The sequence below is a fragment of the Macaca thibetana genome, chromosome 1 (genome assembly GCF_024542745.1).
Source record: "Macaca thibetana thibetana isolate TM-01 chromosome 1, ASM2454274v1, whole genome shotgun sequence".
Taxonomy (NCBI): Eukaryota; Metazoa; Chordata; class Mammalia; order Primates; family Cercopithecidae; genus Macaca; species Macaca thibetana.
This window is the reverse complement of record NC_065578.1, coordinates 21,416,035-21,439,931: the sequence shown is the minus strand read 5'-3', so window position 1 is coordinate 21,439,931 and position 23,897 is coordinate 21,416,035. Positions and strand designations below refer to the sequence as shown.

General features: G+C 54.6%; 2 protein-coding genes across 8 annotated transcripts in view; both read right to left on the bottom strand.

Moving 5' to 3' along the window:
- C1QC (complement C1q C chain) overlaps positions 1-19,738 on the bottom strand; it is a 110,206-nt gene extending 90,468 nt beyond the window's left edge. Inside the window, exon 1 of one of the 2 annotated variants that reach the window (XM_050792697.1) lies at positions 19,729-19,738. The gene's annotated coding sequence lies outside the window, so the exon portion shown is untranslated. Of the gene's footprint in view, positions 1-17,318; positions 17,329-19,728 lie in introns of those variants that run through there. The other variant, XM_050792689.1, reaches the window with a different exon arrangement.
- C1QA (complement C1q A chain) overlaps positions 1-23,897 on the bottom strand; it is a 431,051-nt gene that overhangs the window by 81,975 nt on the left and 325,179 nt on the right. The window contains exon 1 of one of the 6 annotated variants that reach the window (XM_050792680.1): positions 5,186-5,189. The exons of the other annotated variants lie outside the window; for them this stretch is intronic. The gene's annotated coding sequence lies outside the window, so the exon portion shown is untranslated. Of the gene's footprint in view, positions 1-5,185; positions 5,190-23,897 lie in introns of those variants that run through there. 6 annotated transcript variants of the gene reach the window in all.

Sequence of the window (23,897 nt, the reverse complement as noted above, 5' to 3'; positions counted from 1 at the left end):
TCAGCTGCCTCTTCTGTCTGCTGCAAGTGTCCTGCCTCTGACAGTTTCTAACTGCCTCCTGCATTGAGGTTTCTAATCTCTTGTGGACTTTGAAAATAAAAAGGAATGCTTGTTAGAATCGTTTGTAGAGTAAGAGTCAACGGGCTGTAAGTGAGCGACTGCCTTATGGGTAGAGTGTGAGTTTAGGGCCGATGGTGTGGCTGCCCAGAGGTCTCGTCTGCTTATTCCTGGCGGTTTTCCAGACATTGGTTCTCGGGTTGAAGGGTAAGGGAGGTGTTGTTCTAAATACATAAGAGGCTTATTAATGGCCAGGCATGCACAGACTAATTGCTTCCTGCTGTTTACACATAATCAATCACGTCCACAGTTTGGAACCACTAAGCAAGCGGCAGAGTGGAGTGGAAAGATGACTGGATGAGGAGGGGCCTCAGAGGTCTGGGCTGCTCCATCCTTCACGTTCGTCTGTCCTGTCCTGACAAACCAGAACGAAAGCCTCCCTCGCTCCCCTGCTCCTCCCTCTCTCCTCCTCTTCCAGCAAACTGCTGTTCTCACGGCCTCCCCATTTCCTTCTCTCCCAGTCTCCCCTCCACTCTGCTCATCTCCCTGTCCCTGCACAGCCCAAGATCACCTCCGTCACTGTCCCCGCTCAGCCCATTGTCACCTCCACAGCGCTTCAAACACCACCTGCCCCTACCCTAGATGACGCCCTGGGCTTCTTCCAGCACCACGGGCTGCCCAGTTGTACAAGTCAGGAAACTGCGCTTTGTCCCTGTGCCTCCTTCTCCACCAGCCACGTGGCCAGGATAGCCCAAGTCCTGTTGCTGATATCACCTGGACATGTCTGGAGTGTGTCCATGCTTCCAGCCTGATCTCCATCTCCACTGCCATCAGCCTGCTCTGAGCCCCCTCACCTCTCACGGGGACAGCTACAGTGGCCAAATCCCTGGTGGCCGTATCCCTGGCCTCTGTGCACACCCTCTGGCCCCTTCCAGCTGCTCGCCACACTGCAGCCAGGAAGCCATTCAGTGCACAAGGTCATGGTCAGCCCTGCCCCTGCCCTCCCCTCCTCTGACCTGATTAGAGCTTTTCCAGAGCTTTCCATCGTTCTCTCTGGATAAAGGCCCAAATCTTCATCACACCTGCACGTACAGGGAGGGAGGGGCGGGGTCTGGGGTCTGGCCCCTACCACCTCTCCAGTCCCTGCCTCCCCCTCCCCAAGCTTTCTGGAAGGCACTGTGCCCCTCCTCACACACGGCCTTTGTCTCTGCTGCTCCCTCCTTCAGCCTCTCCTCCCCACCACCCCTCGCTCCTCCTTCAGCTTGGTTCAGGCCGTGGGTCCTCAGGAAAACCACCCACCCGGCCCGTCCCCGCCCCCCCTCCACCCCCCGGCCCAAGTCAGCTCTGTCCCAGAGCCTTTTCCGTCTCATCAGCGGCACTCTTGTCTGGGGCTGGAATCCTACCTGGATTCCTCAGTGGTTCCTTGATTCTCACCACCCTCCTGGGGAGCAGGGGCCCCTCTGCTCTCACTGGACACCAGCGTGTCAGTGCCTGGCCGGCAGGTTGCCCTCCACAAGGGAGGCCCTGGCTCCTCCTTGAGGCCTGGCCCAGTCCTGGAACTGAGGCTGGATTGTCTTTGCCACTGCCTGCCTGTGTGACTTTAGGCAAATCACGTTACCCCTCTGGGGTGCTGCTCAGCGTGGGGCAGGGCCTCCAAGGGCTCTCTGCATCTAGGATAATCTGACGGAAGAGTCACTATTCTTATTAATCTTAATAACAATCATTTGAAGCGAGTTCTATTATTATCGACATTGTCTCTATGTAAATGGGGATCAGGCGGAAGGGGGGAATGTGATGTGTCCAAGATGCCACCGCTATTAAGTGGTAGAGTCAGGATTCACACTGAGATCACACACCGCTATTAAGTGGTAGAGAAGCCCAAGCACATAGTCATGAGACAGCTGGGGCCAGGCAGCAGGGTGAGGACTCCGAACGTGGAGAAGTCCTGGGCAAGGAGCCAGGTGGGCAGTGAGAATGGAGCTGGCGCCACATGGGTGCTGGGTTATTGATTTGGGGGTTACCAGGTGGGTTGGTTGACCCTTCCCTGGCCCCTCAGACTTCTGTGGGGAAGGTCAAGGAGCTCACGCCCCCGAGGAGAGGCCAAAATCTCAGTGGGTGGAGCAGGGAGGTTCTGCCAAGTCCACTGGTCAAAGCTGGGCTTGACTTCTAAGCGTGAGCACAGGGCGGTGCAGAGGCCCTCCCTGGGGACAGCCAGGGTGACAGGGCTCCCAGGAAGCGGCTGAGGAAAGTCTCTAGACTGTTGGGAGGCAGCAAAGAGCTCTGGAGTAGACATGGTTTAATAAAAACCCCAGGCCTGATCCTGCCTGTGTGCTGTGTGGCTTTGGGAGCTCACTCTACCTCTCTGAGCCTCAGTCCGGATCTGTAAAATGGGGCCACCACCCCCTGTCCTTCAGGGTTGTGAAGATTAAAAGGATGCCTGGCACAGAGTAGGTCCTTGGGCTTCACAGGCCCTTTGCCTGCCTCTCCCTGCCCAGCCCCAAGGCCGTCCCCAGGGAGCAGGAGGGAGAAAGCCTCAGCTCGATATCGGAGAGAAGAGCGTAAATGTGCCTGATATTCAAACACAACCGTATCACCACTCTGCCTTGTTGGGGGGACAGTGCATTGGCATTCTCACATATGGGAGGAACTCCGTGCATGCCACCGTTTTCTAGAGAGACAGACAGAACAAGGAGGGGTAGACAGCGTGTGTGTGTGTGTGTGTGTGTGTGTGTGTGTGTGTGTGTATGAGAGAGATGAGCGAGAGAAACAGAGCAAGCCAGTGCCTGGGTGACAGTGACTTGTGTGTGGGGGCGGCGGTTGCGTGGGTGTGAGTGGGTGGGTGGTGGTGAGGGCACCTCTCTCGAGCAGGGGAATGGTTTAAGGAGAGTGACTTGGTAATATCCAATACCGAATGTATTGAGATGCTGAGCAGCTCTAAAGATCTGTGTCTGATTTTCATTCAAGCTGCTGAGGCAGAGGGCGTGATGGGAGGGGCGATGCCTCCATCACTGCAGCGAAGGTCTGATTTCAGGAGCCAGAGCCAGGGTCATGGCCAGCACCAGAGTCACCCACACCCACACCCACACCACGGCGGCCGCCTTCCCAGCCACTGCCACCATTGTCATCACCACAGCCAGTACCACACAAGGGATGCTCTGGCCCCTGTGTTAGGCCATCTCGGTTGCTGGACATCTGGGCCTCAGTCCCCAATGCTGCAAATGAACGGAGGGAATGCCAGCCCACTGCCAGTGCTCTGCGTTCGGAAGTCCCCCTCCTCTGCCTCCTGGGCCCATGTGCTCATCTGTCACATGGGCAAAGAAGACCCTTGTCCCACCGCCATCCCGTTCCATCCACCCACATTTTCTGAGGCCTGACAGCGCGGGGGACCTGTGCTGGGTGCTAGGTACTGGTGACACATCACCTGCCCTGCGGACACTCCTAATCCGACGGTTCAGACAGACTAATGTAGACCATTTCCTGGCAATGAACAAGCTACTGTAGGCTCCAAAGGAGGGAGAGCTGAACAGTGGTGTGGGCGTGGTGTGTATGGAAGGACAAAGGGAGTGATTGCCAGGTCCAGAGAGGGAAGGTGACATCTCCCAGGTTGCACAGCCAGCAGCAAATCTGGGACCAGAACCCAATCTCCTGGCTCCTTATCCGGGGCTCTGGCCGCTACCTTGGGCCATCTCACCATGGAGCAAGCAGACCATGGAGAAGGAGCTAGGCTGTGGGTTTGTTCACCTGTCAGCCTTGGCGGGAGGAGGGAAGGGGAGTCTGTGTGCTGATCCCCAGCAGGGCGGGTGGAAAGCAGCAGCCGGAAGGGGCTGTGATCTATGCAGTACCCAACATGAGCTGGGTGCTTTGCAATTCCCCTCCCCGACTCACCTCTCACCAAGGCTGCTGGGCCATCACATCATTAGGCTCCCCAGAGTCTCAGAGCAGGGGAGCAACCTGTCCAAGGTCACCCAGCCAGGAAGCAGCCGAACTAAGATGTGAACTCTCCAGCCCGCATATGTCCCGTTGGCTAGAGAACTCCCTGGGGCAGGTTTGTTGGGAGGGAGACAGAGGGTCACTTGGACACTGGAGACCCATGTGATTCAAGGGCCACCTAGGAGCAGTTCTCGGGAGTCTAGTTTCATTTGGATTTGTCCTAAATGCAGGGTTACTCCCTCGGATGTGTGTGCAAGAGGGAGTGAGAGCCCATTTCCGTCCCCACTGCAGCACCCAGGGTTGCTCTGGGGACCCAGGCTGTCTGGATCCCAGCCGAGCTGTTGCCGGCCCTAGCCCAAGGTCATTTGTTCTGGGAAGAAAGGCAGCTTCTCAGTCCAGCATGTCCCGCCCTCCCTGGCTCTGAGCTGGGAGTTGGGGCGAGGCTGAAGGACGTTTCTGGTGAAAACAGATTATCTGGTAAGGCGGCCGGCCGGGTGGGATGGCACTGTGGTGGCAGGTCCATCAGACATATCTCCATGGGGATGTTTCCTGGGGCTGCTGGTGACAGGCCCCCGCCTCGGGCTGTGGAGGGACTGCTGCTGAGGTGGAGACAGTCTGGCCCCACGCCTAGGCTCGGTCTGCCACCCCTGTGGCCTCACAGGCAGGGGCCCAGCCTCTCTGATGCCTCCTCCCAATAAACCCCAGAAATCGCCCAGGGACCAACCTTGTTCTAGCTCGAGCCCATCTGTTGAATCTGTCCCCTCGTTAACTCCATCACTTCCCTCTCTCCTGGTCACTGCCTCTGTACGGGGGGTCTTCCTGCCTCCAGGTGCCCCACCTCCAATTTTGCCTCCAACCACAGCCAGGGCCATCTTCCCAACGCAAGACATTTCCCTTGGCATCACCTGCAGCGATCCCACTGCCTTAGGAGGAAGCCCTGGCTCCGTGGCCTGAGAAACGAAGCCCTGAGTGGTCTGGCCTCTGCTTCACTCCTCGCAGCATCTTGGACTCCTGTCCTCTCCTCTCTGCTCTGGGCTTGGCGTGGGCTACTCCTTCTGCCTGGCACCCTCCCCTCACCCCACCACTTCCCACAGGGCCTAATTTCTACGTCTTTTGCAGATCTCAGCTTGGACATCACCTCCTCCTTGAAGCCTTCCCTGAACTGAACCCCTGAAGTCTGGATGGGTGCCCCCCCAGACCCCCTGGCCCTCACCCCTTGGTCATCCCACCAACATAACGGCTCACTGCAATAAGACTCTCAGGGGGAGTGGGCTGTGCCAGGCGTTTTGCCCACACTGCCTAATTCCATCCTGGCACTGACCTCAGTGTGGAAAATGTGATTGTTCATCTCACCCACCGAAGTGGGAGTGCCTCATGATCACCCCTTAATGAAGGAGTGAGTGGGTGAGGGATGCGCTCAAAGGCAGGCAAGTGGCTGCTGTGGCTGAGTTCAAGGATCCCGACTTAGCCAGCACCCCACCCCCACATCCCACCCTGGATATCTTGGCTTCCTGGGGACTGTTCGCAGGTTCTGGGGATGCCAGCTCTGTTCAGATTTTAGCCTGAGACCAGCCCTCACCAGCAACTGCTCCAGGCCCCAGATCTGAGCGGCTTCCTAGGGAATGCAGCCAGGATTCACAGCCCTCTCCTCTCTGGTTCTCCCCCCTCCACTTCCGAGTCCCTCTGCCGGCCCCTAAAGTTCCTGGCCTTCCCCACTCATGACCTCCTGGCTTTCAGATGCCACCTCCTGCTGGTCCTGGATTGCCATCCACGCTTTGGAACCAGCCTCTTGGCCCACCGGCCTCCAGCTCGCTGGCTCTGTGGAGTGGTTTCAGAGAAGGGTTTCTGACCTTGGACCCTGCCTGAGCCCCCACCCTGCCCTCAGTCTGCACCTGGGCTTGTTCTGTGCGCCTGACCCTCTACCAGAGCTTGTGAACCCAAACGTGCGGGAGCTCAGCGCTCTGGCCCCACCTCCTCTCCCCATCACTGCCTAGGGGCTGGGGGCGCTGGGGATGATAAAGTCGTCTAGGAAGGAAGCTAAAGATGTAAAGGAGCCCGTGAAATCCTTGGTGACAGCCGTGACCACTGTGGCTCCAGCCATTAAACACGGAGCTTTAACGGCCCCCAAAATACACCTGGGGCACTTGTCAGCGGCTCCTGCTTATCACACGTGCACATGCGGGCCGTGCACACGCGCGCGTGCCTACACAGGCTCAGTGAGCGGCACAGAGGGTAGGATGGGAAAGCCCGGGAAGTGGTGCCGCAGCCCCCTTGGCTTAGGGACGGGATACTGGGGGCGGACAGCAGACCTCCTTCCCTCGTGGCCTCCCCGCTTCCACGTTACACTTTATATTGCATAGCACTCGCTCATTCCCTGCATCCTTACAAAAAGGTTTTGATGTTGGTCGGATGCTATTTAATATCCGCTCTCCTCTTGTTCCTTGGCATAGCCCCCGAGGACACAGCATGCACCTGGCGCACAGCAGGCAAGGGGCCATGGGCTTGCTGCCATGGTACATCCTGTTGCCTTGGCCATCAGTGAAATTGCCTAAACAAGACCCTCAGGCTTCATTTGAGTTCCACAAGGTTGTGTTGAAAGCCCTGGATGGCTGGGCGCGGTGGCTCACGCCTGTAATCCCAGCACTTTGGGAGCCCGAGGCGGGCGGGTCTCAACCTGAGGTTGGGAGTTTGAGATCACCCTGACCAACATGGAGAAACCCTGTCTCTACTAAAAATACAAAGTTAGCTGGGTATGGTGGCCTGTAAGCCCAGCTGCTCAGGAGGCTGAGGCAGGAGAATTGCTTGAACCCACGAGGCGGAGTTGCAGTGAGCCGAGATGGTGCCATTGCACTGTAGCCTGGGCAACAAGAGCAAAACTCTGTCTCAGAAAAAAAAAAAAAAAAAGCCCTAGATGGGAAGCCCAGGCTCCAGGTCCTGGCCTTGCTGCTAACTGCTGTGTGACCAAGGCCTCCCTGTCTTTGGGCCTCGGTTTCCTTATCTGAAAAGTTTCCTGTCCTGCCCTGGTCATAGAAACATCCTGCGGATGGCTGGCTGGAACCGAGTGGTGGGTGGGTGTGGGCTGCCTGTGGTCCGGTCCCTGCAGCCTGGGCAGAGATGGTGGCCTGGCAGCTGTGGGACCCCAGAGCCTGCGGTGCACTCGGGGCTGAGGAGGCCCTGTGGGGGTGGGCTGCTGCCTCTGTGGGCAATCGTTTTTGCTCAGACAGCGCTAGGTTCGAGGCACGTGGTAGAGACTCAGGGAAGGTTTCTTAGGCCTGAACTTAGCCACCAAATCCTTTTAGAGTAAATCTTCAGGAAACATTCCGGAATCCCTTCTGGGCCATTCCCCGCCAAGAGAGTCCTGTGGCCTAGTTCTTGCTACTCTCTCCAGCTGAGGGTCTCACCACTCCTGCCTCCCCAGCTCCACGGAAGAACCACTCTGAACTTCCCACTCCTGTCCACCAAGGCCTCTCTGCTCCCCTCAGCTGCTGCCCCAGCTGGCACACTCCTCTCCTGCTCACCCTGGCCCTTTGCCTGTGAACTCCACTTCAAATGACCCCAACTTCAGGTCTCCACAGCCTTCCCTGCTTCCCCCATCTGGGTCAGGTGTCCTTAGAGCTGCCTCAGCCTCCTGAATGTCCACATCACAGAACTCATGACAGTGGCACAGCCATGCTGGGTGGTGTCTCTTCTCCAGGCCCTGGGGATGTGAAGGGGGCTGGGTGGTGACTTCCCCAAGGCTTGGCCTGGCACATGGTGGGGATCCACACAGGCTTGCTGAGTGAATGAAAGACGCCAGGGCAGCTCAAAGTTGGCAGGCTCTGGCACAGGCTCTGGTCATAGCAGCGTCCTGCGGACAGCTGGCTGAAACTGAGTGGTGGCTGGGGGGTTTCCCGCTGGCTCTGCAGCCACCTGAGGCCTGACACGTGTGCTCATTTCTAGGGCTGAGGCCGCTCTGTGGGGCAGCTGCTCTCACGGTGTGCTCCACCGACTGTGCCACAGGCGTGCTTGCTCCGGGACCATCCTTCTAAGATGCCAGGCATGGGGTCGGGCGGGACCCATGCCGGCCAATCCCTCCTGGGTGCCTTTTCCACACACAGCGGGCCTTCCCCTCATGTCCCCGAGGGCCGCAGGGCTCAATCCTTCCATCTCAGTGTGGGTTCACTTTGCCCTTTCCGAGAGTCATCAGTCATAGAGAACAGGAGGCAGGGTGTCGAGGACTTTTATGTTTAAGTTACTGAGTAGAAAGCTGCCTGTCCCTGCCCAGTGGTAGCCTGTAATAACACCAAACCCCCAGTGGATGATCTGTGATGGAAAAGGTCAGACTAGGGTGGGCGACGGGTGATGGGGGAAAAGCAGGCAGGCCCGGCTGGAAGGGACAGAGACTCCAGGCAGGCTGGCCATGTGGTGACAGCCCCATCTGGCAGGCCGCCCCCTTGGAAGGGACTAACTATAGGGTTAGGGGTCCTGGAAGGGGCAGGCAGAGGTGACCAGAAAATATTTAAGTGCAGGCAATTGGCAAAGGGCAGGCTCAGGACAGACCTCCAGGCCTGGGGTTGGGAACCCGAGAGGAGAGACTGGAAAAGAGGCTGGGGAGACGGTAGGTGGGTGAGGAACCATGAGCCAGTTTCTTACCTTCTCGGGCTCCATTTTTCTCATCTATAAAATGGGAATAATAAGAGTAGCTTCCAGCTGGGCATGGTGGCTCATGCCTGCAATCCTAGCACTTTGGGAGGCTGAGGGAGGTGGATCACTTGAGGCCAGAAGTTCAAGACCAGCCGGGCCAACACAGCAAAACCTCATCTCTACAAAAATTAAAGAGTAGCTTCCTCATAGGGTTGTTCTGAGAATGGAATGAGTTAATATAAATACAGCTCTTAAAACAATGCCTGGCCGGGCATGGTGGCTCACACCTATAATCCCAGCACTTTGGGAGGCTGAGGCAGGCAGATCACTTGAGGTCAGGAGCTCGAGACCAGCCTGGCCAACATGGTGAAAGCCTGTCTCTACCAAAAAATACAAAAATTAGCCAGGCGTGGTGATGTGCGCCTGTAATCCCAGCTACTTGGGAGGCTGAGGTGGAGAATCACTTGAATCTGGGAGGCGGAGTTTGCAGTCAGCCAAGATCATACCACTGCACTCCAGCCTGGGCGACAGACCAAACTCTGTCACAAAACAAACAAACAACAAACTAAAACAATGCCTGACACGTATTTGCTGTGCCTGTTATTATTAATGACTGCATGTGTTGTTGAAACTGTTACTATGATACAAACAATAGTCATTTATTGAGCAGCAAGGATGCTGGGTGCTTTTCATGCAACACCTTACTACACCCTAAGGCTAAATACTCATATCCCAGTTTGCAGAGGAGGCCTAGAAAGATGAGGTCAGTTGCCCTGGGTCACAAGGCTAGGCAGCAGCAGAGGGATGGGGACCTGGATGCTGGTGTCTGACCCCAGAGCTCACAGTCAGACTGCTACCCCAGAGCTCCTTTCTCTGTGTGGCAGTGGGATCTTGGCCTGGCGAGGCTGGGGGCCGACCCAGAGAGCCTGCATTGAGGGAGCCCCCAGACAGTAACCATCAGTGCTGGGCATGTCTGGGAGGGTGGTTGGGAGGAGGGGCCCCCACTCCCAGGCCCCCGGATAGAGGCCCTGCCTGAACCCTCCTTCTACCATCTCATTTCCAACAGGGATTCTTTTAAGAGCAATGACCAGCTTGCTAGCGGACTTCAAAGATAGTATTTGATGAGTTTTAGCAGCTTCAGCAAAACTCTAATTTGAATTTCAGGAGCTGGTGTGTGATTTCCTCGGTGACAGCTCCGAGGGACGCTTGGGCTCGGCTGTCATCCAGTGGGGCTTCTTGCTGGCTGCTGCGGCGCCTGCCTTCCCAAGGAGGAAAGGCGGGAGGCCGAGAGGAGCGAGGAGCGGGGCGCCACTGAAGCTGGGGAGGAGAGGCACAAACAAGTGACAGGGAGAGAGGGGTGTGGAAGGGAGAGGGACATGGGAACAGATGCAGAGGGACAAGAAAGAGGGAGAGAGAGATGGAGAGAGAGGGAGACAGAGCAGGGGAAGAGAGGGAGAGAGAGAGGGAGAGAGAAAGAGGGATGGAGAGAGAGATGGAGAGAGAGGGAGAGAGGGCAGGGGAAGAGAGGGAGAGAGAAAGAGGGATGGAGAGAGAGAGATGGAGAGAGAGCAGGGGAGAGAGAGAAAAAGAGAGGGATGAGAAAGAGACGGAGAGAGGAGGAGAGAGGGAGAGAGAGAGGGGGAGAGAGAAAGACAGAGAGAGAGAGAGACGGAGGGAGAGAGGGAGAGAGAGATGGGGGAGAGAGAAGAGATGGAGTGGGGAGAGAGGGAGAGAGAGAAAGAGAGAGGCATGGAGAGAGAGAGAGAGAGAGACAGGGAGAGAGAGGGAGGGGGAAGGGAGAGAGGGGAGAAAGAGAGAGATGGAGTGAGAGAGGAGAGAAAGGAAGGGAGAGAGGGAGGGACAGAGAGATGGAGAGAGATGGAGAAAGAGAGGGACATGGGAGAAGATGCAGAGGGACAGAAAGAGAGAGATGGAGAGAGAGAGATGAGGGGGACAGAGAGATGGAGGCAGGGGAGAGAGATGGAGAGGAAGGGGGGAGACAGAGATGGAGATAGAGGGAGACAGAAGGAGAGAGATGGAGAGGGGGAGAGATAGATGGAGGTAGGGGAGAGAGATGGAGAGGGACGGGGGAGAGAGAGATGGAGATAGAGGGATATAGAGGGAGAGAGATAGAGACGGGGGAGAGAGAGATGGAGAGAGAGAGATGGAGAGAGAGGAGGAAAGAGGGAGAGATGGGGAGAGAGAGAGATGGAGAGATGGAAAGAGAGAAAGAGATGGAGAGAGAGAGATAGAGCAAGAGAGAGAGATGAAGAGAGAGGAGAAGGCCAGGAAAGAGTCAGAGGATGAGGGTGAGGATGGGGGCCTTGGGGAGACACAGCAACAGAGACAGGAGATGGGAAGAGAAGAAGAGTCAGAGGAGAAAAGGCAAGAGAAGTGTGGAGAGAAAGAAAGAGAGACAGGCAGCCAGAGAGAGGCCAGAAGATACTGACCAGTCAAGCTGGACTGAGGGAGAGGGCAAGAGAGACCCAGACAGATAGAGAGACCCGCAAGGAGCTGGAGGGCAGAGGCGGAGACTGGGATTTGAGGAAGTCCGTGGGGAGCAGAAGAGCCAGGAGGGGAGGGAGGCAGAGAGGCAGGATGAGGACGGCAGGAGCACCTGCTCAGTGCCAGTCCCTTGAGCGCGGGACCTGGGATCCCAGCAGGAACCAGACCGGCAAGATCCAGAGGGCTGTGAGGGGGCCTGGGCTCCGGGCATCCAGTGGGAGAAGAAAGTTCCACCTTCCAGCCCCCGTTCCCTCCCACAGCCCCACTCCCACTTCAGCTGTTGCAGAGTCCTGCTCAGCATGGGTCTCCCTGCCACCCTGACCCCCCAGCATCAGGCAGTTTGCAGGCAGGAGCTCTAATGCCCGAAACCAAGGCTGCATGTGGGAAGGGAGTTTATTTCCCACGAAGCCCTCCCGCTATGCCCCACACACACACACACACACACACACACACACACACACACACACAGCTGGGAAGAAGGAAGGAAAGGGAGTGACTGAATGAAAGAGGGATCTAGGAACAAGGAAAAGAGCCACTCCTTTTTCTGAGCCTCAGTTTCCTCCTCTGTAAAAATCAGGATCTGAATAGCGCACATATTTATTTATTTATTATTTTCTCTCCCCCCTGCCTCCCAAATTGGAATTTTTTTTTTTTTTTTTGAGACAGGGTCTTACTCTGTTGCCCAGGCTGGAGTGCAGCAGCAAAGTCACAGCTCACTGCAGCCTCGAACTCCTGGGCCCAAGTGATCCTCCCGACTCAGCCTCCTGAGTAGCTAGGACCACAAGTGTGAACCACTGTGCTCAGCCTCGAATATGACCCATTTCACAGGACCCTTGGGAGCATAAAATGAGATGATTCGTGCCAGGGGCTTAGCCCAGCACCTGGTTTGATGGATTCTGAGCTGAAGGGACACCTCCTCCCCCAAAATAGAACTCACGTTCTGAGATCTGTTTTCCCCATGATGTTGCCTTTCCTGGGGTTTCGAAGAGGGAGGCAGTGCCCTTCTCCCCTTCCATCTCCTCCTCCCACGCGGGGCAGGGTGAGAAGCCTTCTGGAGGCTGCGTGTACCTTCATGGCCAAGCAGGACCCCTCACCCTCAGAGCCCAGCTCTTGGTGTCACGGCTTTGTAACTGCCATCCAGGCTGGCACTCAGTCAGGGGGGTAGGGACTGGGAGAACGAGGGCAGCCCACAGCCCCAGGAAGGGTGAGAGGAAAGGCTGGGAGCAGAACAAGACAATAATTCTAGAACAGCATTCTCCAGTACGGTAGCCACCAGCCACATGTGGCCACTGAGCGCTTGAAATATAGGTAGTCTAGATAAAATACATTATTGAAATTAATTTCTCTTGCTTCCTTTTACCCTTTTAATATGGCTATTAGGCAATTTAAAATGACACGCGTGGCTCACCTTCTATTTCTAGGGAATGGCACTGTCTCTGTTCTGGAACGTCTAAGCTGGAAGAGCGCTTCCATGCCAGAGACTCCGAGCCTCCACTGCACAGGCGGGGAGACTGAGGCCCGGAAGGGAAAGCGAAAGGAGTGTTTGGAAGGCTTGAGTTTCTCTTTCAGGGACAGAGCCGGGAAGAACAAGCACTATCTCCTAAGGCGTTCACCGGGCTTACGAGTTCATTAGGACGAGATGAGAAGGCATAATTTCTGAGAGTTCAAACAACTGCCAAGTGGATTAGGAGCTTGAAAAGGCTCCTGCCAGGGCCATCAGAGGAGCCCGACCTCGGGCCTGAGGCCTCATCAAGGATGGGGCCAGAGAATTAATGACGCTGCAGCTGCTGAAGGAGTGTGTTCATTTTAAAAACTGCAAAGGGGAAAAAAGGCGAAGCTGAACTGTGGACAATTATGAAGTCTGCAGAGCCCTTACATGGCTTAATAAAAGGCAGAATGAAAGTACTGAAAATATGACCTGCTCCACGCCTAAGCCCTCGGGGGACCCAGCAGAAAGCTGTGTGAAGAAGGAAGCCACCGACTTGAGCAGAAGCTGGCTGGGTGACTTCGGGCCAGTCTGTGAGCCTTGCCAGGTGTAGCACCCTTATTAGTGGCCCAGAGTCTAAGGGTGGGAGCTTTGGAATCAGACAAACCTGACCACCAAGCCACTTCTCAGTGACCCTGAGCCAGGCCCTTAACTTCTCTGGGGCTCCACTTCCTCATCCGAAAAATGTGCAGAACGCCTGGCTCACGAGTGGCTGGGGCGACCAAGAGGATGACAGACCGTGCTTCGCCATCGCCAGGCACGTGCTCAGTGCTCGTTCGTGCAGCAAACGTGTATTGAGCACTGCACTGGCCTAGGCACTGGGAACCCAACAGTGAACAGGGAACAAGGCGGGCCGGGTCCCTGCCCCTGTGGGGCTCTCAGAGACAGGCCAACGAGTAAAGACATTTATAAAACTTTATTTTTTCTGAGACAGAGTCTGTCCCTGTTGCCCGGCTCAATCTTGGCTCACTGCAACTTCCGCCTCTCGGGTTCAAGTGATTCTCGTGCCTCAGCCTCCCAAGTTGCTGGGATTACAGACACATGCCATCATATCTGGCTAATTTTTGCATTTTTAGGAGAGATGGGGTCTTGCCATGTTGGCCATGCTGGTCTCGAACTCCTGACTTCAAGTGATCCACCTGCCTCAGCCTCCCAAAGTGCTGGGATTACAGGCGTGAGCCACCGTACCCGGCCTATAAAACTTTCCATCCTGCTAAGTGCTCTGTAAAAGACTAAGACGGTGGGAGGAGGGGGAGTGGCATAGGACTGTTGTGGGGAGTGTGGACAGTGAGGGCTCTGTCCTCACTGTTGGAGAAGGTGATGTCTGAGAACCCCAGTGTCAGTGAAGGTCTCTAAAGACTGCAGACCTCAGACTCACCTTGCCCCATGAGTGCTCTGATGCCAGACTCAGGGCTTCAACCCCTGCTCCACCTCCTAATACCTGTATGACCTTGGGCCAGTTACTCTCCCAAGACTCCATCTCTTCACTTGTTGAATGGGGAAAACAGCACTTGCCTTGGCTGCTCTGGCCTTCCTATGAGGGCAGCCATGTGAGCAGTCCACACCCAGATGCCGACTCTGACCCGGCCTGTGTTGCTGAGACAGACACAGATGACTGCAGTAGAGCCTAAGTTCAAGGATCAGGAGAAGGATGGGGTGCAGAAGCAGCACACAGGAGGACTTCCTGGAGGAGGTGACATCTGAGTCACGGCTTATAGTGTCAGCAGGTGTTGGTCAGGAAAAGGCCAAGGAAGGGCCCTCTGGCACGGGGACAGCACATGCAGAGGCTCAGTGAAGGAAGGGCCGCACTTCCTTCTTGCCCCAGAAATGGGGCCGGGCAGAGCTGGTGGGAAGATGGAGGCTGCTGGTAGTCTGCCGACCTGAGAGTGAAGTCCGAGGCAGGGGAGAGTGAGTGACGAGGCTGAAGAGGTCGGGTCTCGGAGGGCACTGTCTGGCTAAGCTGCCAGGGTTTCATCTCAGGAACTGTGGGGGGTGAGGATGGGCCACGGTGTGGTCAGATCTGTGTCCTAAATAGATCCCTCTGACAGTTGAAGGCCTGTGAAGACAGCTCCAGGGCCCCATGGGCCTTCCCTTTCCCAGCTCAGGGTCTCCAGGGCCCCCAGCTGCCACTGAGCCCATCTCCTCAGCACGTGCTCTGCTTATAAACAGCCTCTGGAAGAGTGAGGGATCGTGGCTCTCGGACGGACAGCCCAGGGCCACCCATGGGAGAGCTGAGCAGAGGGCCTGTAGGGCCAGCGCATCCGCCTCCCCTGAACCACCTCCGCCTCTCCCCACTCACCCCATCAGTGCCACTGGGATACGATCCTGGCTCCCTCTTACAATAGGTGTGACCTTGGGCAAGTGACTCACTTCTCCATGCCTCAGTCTCCTCGCCTGCTCATCGCAGGCATGAGTGAGTGAGCTCACAGATCTACAGGCTGTGGCTGATGGTGTCTGTGGGCCTCTCCTGCCCAACCCCCATGTGAAGTGGGTGGGGGAAGGGATTTTAGAGGTAGGGAGTCGAGACTGAGAGAGAGCTGGCCTCTCCCAGGATACTCTAGACATCAGGGGCATAGCTGGGACCAAGACTCTGTTATTTTGGCACCTGGTCTAGAATTCTTTCCATTCTATCAGGTTGCCATTAAGATACATCTCTCAGGTTGAGGGACAAGGCTCTAACGGGGGGATTCCAGCATCTTCCAGACACTGGCGAGAAGGTATACTGAGCTGAACTTGAAGGCTTCCCTTCAACCCCGTCTGTGCCCCACCCTGCCCAAGGGGATCAGTCTATGGGGGGATCAGTCTATGGAGGCATCTGTGGACTGCGTCTAGACAAGGAGCTGGGGTCAATGGGCTGGCATTCCCCGAGCTATCTAAATTCACCTGCTGCAACCTTGCCTGGCCCAGTCTCAGGAGCCTCCCTGATGTGAAGCCCCTCCCCTACTCCACTTCCCTCCCTGCCCCGGCTCTGGCATGGCTCTCGTCATTGGGTATAATGATTGCCTGCTTTATTGCCTCTCACTCACTAGATTGTGAGCTTCTTAAGGGCAGTGTCTCTGAGTTTGATCACCCCTCTGTCCCTAGTACCAGGACTGTGGCCAAATGAGTGTGGCTCTCAGCCCTGACCCTCCCCTCCTTCCCTTAACGTGGTGTTACTCACCATTTTTTCCCAGTATTATTTCCCAGGGATCCTTTTAGGACATTTTCTCCCCTAAACATTTTTATTTTTAATTTTATTTATTATTATTATTTTTTGAGACAGAGTCTCACTCTGTTGCCCAGGCTGGAGTGCAGTGGTGCAATCTCGGCTCACTGCAGTCTCCACCTCCCAGGTTCAAGTGATTCTCCTGCCTCAGCCTCCCAAGCAGCTAGGATTACAGGCAGGCACCACCATGCCTGGCTAATTTTTGTATTTTTAGTAGAGATGGGGTTTCACCACGTTGCCCAGGCTGGTCTCAAACTCCTGACCTCAAGTGATCCACCTGCCTCGGCCTCCCAAAGTGCTGGGATTACAGGAGTGAGCCACCATGCCCGGCCTTCCCTAAACATTTTAATACTACAGACATACAATGTATCTGTGTATGTACTATGTGTCTACTTTGTAAATAAAAACAGCAAGATTTTTCTTCCCCCAATAGCCAGCCCCCTTGGGAGTGCATGCCTTGACCCCAGTCACTTACTCGTGAGTCCTGTGCACTGCAAACCTCATTTGCTAGGTTGACTTAATTGCTTCACCACAGTTCACCACCTCTCGGTGGAAGATGAAGACAGCAAAACTGTTGTCAGGGCACATTTGTTGGTCAGATGGTTGTTCTGGGAGCAGGAAGCCAACACAGATCCATCCCCCAGCTCTGCCAGGCTGTGGGGGCCTGGCCCAGAGGAGGGCGGGGATGGGCAAGTTGAGGTTATGGGAGGGCCAAGTTGGTGGGGCACTTAAAGACTGTCTGATCCAAAGACGCTTTACCGATGGACAGACTGAGGCCAAGGGAGGAATGAGGGGCAGAAGCCGGAGGAGGAGGGTAGAGAATTTGTAACCAGACTGTGGGCCTGTGGAGGGGAGAGGCCACGTCATACTCATTCCTGTATTTGGTACTGTGCCCGACATAGGTGAGATGAGCAGGGCGCATTGGATGGATGGATGGATGGATGGATGGATGGATGGATGGATGGATGGATGGATGAAGAAGGGGCACATCGTGACACCTGGTCTCTGCCCCACGTCGAGGAGGGAGAGAGTCTGAGCTGCAGCTCTGGTGATGCCAGGTGCTAGCCCAGATCCCAGAAAATGAAGGAACAGTGGACAGGGTGACCTTACCACCTGAGTCCAGACTCGCACCTCTCTACCTGGACATGCAGTAGGCTCTCGAGTTCAGCCCACATGCCCCGTGTGCTCTGTCTTCCCTGCCTTCTTGAGGTTGTCCTAAGCAAAGCACCTGGCAACTTCATGCTTCCACTTTCAGACCAAAAATATTGGGAATTATCCTTGAACCTCTTTTTTCTTAAATCCCACATCTAGTCCATCTGCGGACCCGGTGGGCATCACTTGATCACTCCTCACTGTCATCCGTGTCCACGCCATCATTTTCCTTGCTTGGCTAACAAACGAGCCACTCAGAAATATTTTCTGGCTGTGGCTTCATTTTCATTTTTATGAAATTCTGCTGCGATGAGATATTGCAATGGCCCCTTAAGTAACCTTCCAGCACCACCCCCCGCTCCCCACCTTATCTTCATTCTCTGCACAGCAGCTGCAGCACCTCTGCTCAAAACCCTTCACTGGCCACAGCCTTAAAACGACCTAGAAGGCCCTGCATACTCTGGGCCCTAAGCACTTTCTCACTTTATCTCTTACTACCCTCTCCTATGCCCACTCTGCTCCAGCCACCCTGGCCTCCCAGGCATCCTCAAGCAGGCTGTGCATGTTCCTGCCTCCAGGCCTTTGCAGTGGCTGTCCCTCTGCCAGGAACATCCTCCCCTAGACATTCACATGGCCACTCCCTCAAAGCCAGCAGGTCTTTGCTCAAGTCATTGAATCAGTGAGGCCTTTCCTGGCTAGAATTTCCCTAGAACTGCAACATTGCCTGGTACTTCCTGTCTGCGCCCTGCCCCCCAATTTAATTTTTCTCCCTGGGGCTCACCATTGTCTAGCAGACTATACATGTTTTTACTGTCTCGACTCAACTGTGAGCTCCATAAAGGCAGGGACTGTAGTCTGTTCTGTTCACTGTGGGGTCTCCAAATCTACAATGCTGTCTGGCCATCATAAGGGAATGCATGAATTCTAGGACTTTAGGAGCTGGGTGAGGCAGGGGACTGTGCCTGTCTCAGGAAGTCTCAGGCATGGCGGTAGCATTCTTTGCCTCTTCATTTGCTCTTTTTGCTCAGTCACTAGTCACAAGGCCCTGTGGAGGATTAAGACATGAACACAGGCTGGGTGCAGTGGCTCACATCTGTAATCCCAGCATTTTGGGAGACCAAGGCAGGCGGATCACTTGAGCTCAGTTCGAGACCAGCCTGGGCAACATAGTGTGACCGCGTCTCTACTAAAAATAATAATTAAAAAAAAAATTAGCTGAGAGTGGTGGCTTCACCTGTGGTCCCAGCTACACAGGAAGCTGAGGCATGAGGATCACTGGAGCCTGGGAGCCTGGGGCTGCAGAGAGCCACGATGGCACCGCTGCACTCCAGCATGGGCGACAGAGACCTTGTCTCAAAAAAGAAAAAAGAAAAAAAGACACGAACACAGACAAATACTGTATGATTCCACTTCTATGATACACCTAGACCACTCAATTTCCTAGAGACAGGAGGTAGAATGTTGGTTGCCATGGTGGGGTCGGGGTTGGGGTGGTTCGGGGAGAGAACAGGAAGTGACTGATAACAGATACAAAGCTTCCTTCTGGGGCAATGAGAATGTTTGATGGATACAGAGCTTCAGTATGAAATGATGAAAAAGTTCTGGAGACAGGTAGTAATGGCGGTTGCACCAGCGAGAATGTACGTAATGCTACTAAACATGACACTTAAAAATGGTTAAAAAGGTAGATTTTATGTTACGTTATTTTATCAAAAAAAAGTAATAAAAAGACATGAACACACGTGACCACATGCTCAATACTATGGGTTGTACAAAGTATGGAGGAGCCCAGGGAAGGCGTCCCTGGCTGAGGTCATAGAGGTCACTTGCTGCAGTGGGAGACATTTGGGCTGGGCTTGGAGGAAGAGGGGAAGCTGGGTGGGAAAGGCTGGCAGAGGGTGTGGGTTGGTGGATGGGAAGAAGGATGGCCCTGAGTGTGTGTGCTTGGCTGGGGGTACGCACAGTTCCAGGTTGGGAACCTTGAAGCTCTGTGACCCCTGTCCCCTTGGCAGTCTAGGTCCGAGCCCCCAGGAAGGCCTGTGAGAAAGGTTCTGACCAGAAGATGGGGGTGACCCACGGTGTCCAGGAGATCCTATCCTCAGGGCTCCTGAGTGGTCAGATGAGGAAGCCCTCCCCAAACCTGGGGTTCTGGTCTTGATCACCCAGCCAGCCAGGCCTAACCCAAGAGACTTGGACGCCAGCAGCCCCAGACCTCAGGCCCTGGCTCTCCCAGTTGGCGCCAAGGTCACAGCCTTCCCGAGATCAGCAGTGGGGCTCCTAGCAGACTCACTCCTCTCTGCTGCCTCATGGACACCAGAGGCCAGAGCATCAAGCACAGCCTTCTCCTCTAACAGCTGGGTCAGGCCCCAGGAAGCGAATAACCACCACTGAGCCTGCCCTGGCCTGGCATCACACAAGGGCCTTCGTGGGTATTACATTCTACGCCCTACCCTCCCCATTTCACAGATGAGAAAAATAAGGCTCACAGAGCATCAAGAGCGTGCTGAAAATCACAGCGCCCGGCAGCAACAGTGTTGACATTTGACCATCTGACTCCATATCCCCGACTGTCAGCCTGGGGGCTCACCTGGACTCTAGGCTTGCTTCAGACCAGGGCTGGCAGGGATGGCTGAGCCACTATCCTCGTGCCCTGCGCCTCTCTTGAGCCATGCCCTCCCCTCAGCTCAGGGAAATCTCCCTTTTCCAGGACTAAATGCTTTTGTTACGTGTCCCTACCAGATCCTCCCAGCTGTGCCAGTGGTGGGCACAGCCCCCAAAGCCCACACCCACTAAGGTGAGGGGGCAAGGCTGCCCTGCAGTGAAAGCTGCCACAGGAGGCTCTTTGGTGCCGTTCTCAGCACTGCTGCCACCATCTTGGCCCGAAGAGGACGTGTTTCTCCTCCCAGTTGAGGACAGAGACTTCTTCCAACATCTTTTCCTTATTCCTTGAGATGCGGCTATGCGGTATTGCTGGGTCTTGTGCATGCAGCACAAAAGCATTATCAGGACCTTCACTGAGCATGTGCCCCATGGCGGCCCCACGCCAGGCTCTTCTTGTGCCAGATTTTGCTCGGTGCTCCCACTCCACGGGAATGGCATCCTTACAGATGAGGAGCCCAAGGCTCAGAGGTAAGTCACACACCGTGAAAGTGGCAGTCCGAGCCAGAACCCTGGTTTCTCTACTTCCCATGCTACCCAAGGAATCAGAAACGTTGGAGGAGGGCTCGTGGAGGTTATCTAATCCACCTGCGGGGGTGGGGCTGAAGAGACTCGACCAAGGTCACACAGCTCACGAGTGACAATGAATTGCGCCTTCTCATGACTTGCATAGTAAGTGTGCTGGAACTAACACATCTTGTTCCATAATGAAACAAAAATCGTAGTTAAGATTATGTATGCTTTTAAAAAAAATGTTTGCTTAAAGCAAGTGCTTTCTAGAATAGTTGTGAGAAAGCTGCAAATACACAGGCGAGGCTGCCCCCCAGGAGTGGCGTGCCTGGCCCTCTGTCCACTCTCTGGGAGTAGTGACTGTGCTCAGACAGCATGCTCAGTACAATGCTGTCTTCTCAAAGATAGGGGCCAGCGAGGTGTGTGTTGGGGAGTGGGAGGGCTTCCTGGCTACCTCTGTGGCGCTTTCTCATTTTGCTTTAGCTCTGGTCTGGAGCTGGTGAGAAACAGGAGCAAAAATAGGGTATTTTGCATTTATGCCAATGTGACCCTTCCAGTAAAAGCTGGTGACCTTGGGCAAGTTTCTCAATCTTTTTGAGCCTCTGTTGACTCCGAGAAATGGGGTTACAGGTGGTCAATACAACAGCATCAGCACCGATGAGGATGAAGACGCAGGAGGGTACAGCGGTGACGTGGCTGTCCGAGCGCATAGCCAGGGAGCGAGGGGCAGCCTTCACGAAATGAAATGAAGCCTTCTGAACCTCGCAGCCAATGTCCACCACTCACGCACATCGCCCTCCCTACACAGGGCACCAGTGGAAATGCTACAGGCTTTGCAATCTCACAGACCCAGACTTGAATCTGGACTCAGCTACTTCCTGTGTGACCCTCAACCCTCTGAGCCTTCATCTAGTTCTACGCTGTCCAATAACAGCAGCTACGAAGCTACATGGGACTATTTAAATTAAAACTATGGTTCCTCAGGTGCACTAGCCACATCTGAAGTGCCCAACAGTCACACACGACTAGTGGCTCCCACAGTGGACAGTGTAGAATGGACCACTGTCGCCATCACAGAGTCCTACCAGCCAGTGACTGTGGGTGTGCAACCTGTGTTGGGGATGAGGTATACACGCGCTCTGGCCCAGGGCAGAGGTCAACAAATGGCAGCTCTCACCCACCCTTGCTGCTAGGACTTGGGCTGTGCCAGAGTCTCCTCACTTGCATGGCCTAAGAGGCACTTCTCCTTGCCAAGTGGATGTAATGCTGGGTCCAGCTGTTCTCACTGCAGTTCTGCTACTGACTCGCCATGTGACGGAACAACCAACTGTCCTGGAACCTCGATCTTCATCTGCAAAATAATCATCCACGCCCCTCCAGCCTCAGAGCACTGCTGCCAGAACCAAGCGTGTAAATGACTGAAAGTGCTGTGAAATGCAGGGAAGTGTAACAGGCAGCACAGCGAGGTGGAGAAAAGCCTGCGTTTGGTGTCAAAAACCTGGACTCCAATTCCACCTCTCACTAGCGGAGAAGCCTTGCGTCTCAGGCTGAGGTCTTGTACTGTCTGAATCCCTTTCCTGTAAAAAGAGGTAACAATAAAGATACCTACTCTAAACTTTCATGTGACTGTAAGGATCAAAAGAAATAATGTATATGAAAGTATCTAAAAATAGCAGAGAGTGATTCCAGAATAAGGCGTTATGGGACTACCATTATCCATGCAAAAGGGAGGGCAGGCCGGGGGGTCACGCATTAGCCACCTCCTCTCTTTCTGTGCTCCACCTGCCCCACAGCCCTGCTCCTACCAGGTGAGGCCTCCGCTGCTCCAAGTTAACTGACCACTGCTTGGGACAGAAATGGGGACACCATATGGGTAAGACGACCCCTCTTCAGCCATAAAAAAGAATGATATCATGTCGTTTGCAGGGACATGGATGGAGCTGGAGACCATTATCCTTAGCAAACTAACACAGGAACAGAAAACCAAATAAATACCACATATTCTCACTTGTTAGTGGGAGCTAAATGATGAGGGCACGTGGACACATAGCGGGTACAACACACACTGAGGCCTTTTGGAGGGTAGGGCGGGAGGAGGGAGAGGATCAGGAAAAATAACTCGTAGGTACTAGGCTTAATGCCTGGGTGATGATATAATCTGTACAACCAACTCCTGTGACATGAGTTTAACTGTATAACAAACCTACACTTGTATCCCTGAACTTAAAAAACAAAAAAGACAACCCGTTTTGCTGACGCCAGAACAAGACACGAACTCCACTGGGGCCACATGGCCCAAGGCGCCGGGGAGCGTGAGGTCCAGGAAGCCCCCTGCATTGACGATGCGCCCCCTGGGCTGGAGGGGCTTGTTCCAGGCAGGCTCCACAGTGCCACTACAGCAGTGGGAGAAGCGCAGGTCTCAGGCCTCCGCAGAGCCCGGCCCTGCTCCCGATTCTGCTGCTTACCTGCTTATACAAGACGCGTCTCCTGAGCGCCAGGATCTCTGGCTGTCCTGCATCTCAAGGAAGAGCCCCAAGTGAGCTGTCAAGTGTCAGCTGAGGACTGGTGAAACTGAAGAACATAGGGGTTCAAAAAAGTGACAGGACCCAGGCCACTGATCCCACACAAGGCAAAGGACAGGACCCTTTGCTCCTGGACACATTTCTGGCTGATAAAAGCAGAGTTTTAGGCCTGCCTGGCTGTCTCAGGCAGGATGGACGGGGGGACGGGAAAGGAGAGAGAGCAGGTGGAGAGTCCTTGGCTCTATGACGACAGTCCAGGTATGACAGCAAGGCTGCTGAAGGCATGGGAAGTGGGGATAAGCCACATTTTCTGGCTGATTAGGTATTAAACAAGAAATGCTTAAAAAGAGCAAGGGATTTAAGAGCAGACTCTGGAGTCAGACAGCTGGGTTCGGATCCCAGCTACGCTGCTGCTCTCTCACTACATAGCAACTTCACCTCTGGTGTTGGTTTCCCCATCTGTAATACAGGGATGATAACAGCACCTTCGTTGTGGAGCTGGTGCTAGAATTCTGAGAAATAAGAATTACTGAGCCAGGCATGGTGGCTCATGCCTGTAATCCCAACACTTCGCGGGTCCGAAGTGAGTGGATCGCCTGAAGTCAGGAGTTCAAGACCAGCCTGGCCACCATGGTGAAACACCGTTTCTACTAAAAATACAAACATTAGCCAGGTGTGGTGGTGCACGCCTGTAATCCCAGCTACTTCGGAAGCTTAGGCAGGAGAATGGCTTGAATCTGGGAGGTGGAGGTTGCAGTGAGCCGAGATTACACCACCACGCTCCAGCCTGGGCAACAGAGTAAGACTTTGTCTCAAAAAAAAAAAAAAATTACAAAAAGTTCTTCATCCAGTGTCTAATGTAAGCACGTAATAATACCAATCATTAATTAGGATAATATTTCTTTTTTTTTTTTTTTTTTTGAGATGGAGTCTCGCTCTGTCTTCTCCAGGCTGGAGTGCAGTGGTGCAATCTCAGCTCACTGCAGCCTCCACCTCCTGGGTTCAAGTGATTCTCCTGACTCAGCCTCCCAAGTAGCTAGGACTACAGGTATGCGCCACCATGCCTGGCTAATTTTGTATTTTTAGTAGAGATGGGGTTTCACCATGTTGGCCAGGATGGTCTCGAACTCCTGACCTCAGATGATCCACCCGCCTCGGCTTCCCAAAGTGCTGGGATTACAGGCGTGAGCCACCACGCCTGGCCTATTTCTAAAAAATATTAATCTTCTTCTTCCTTCCCATACCCATG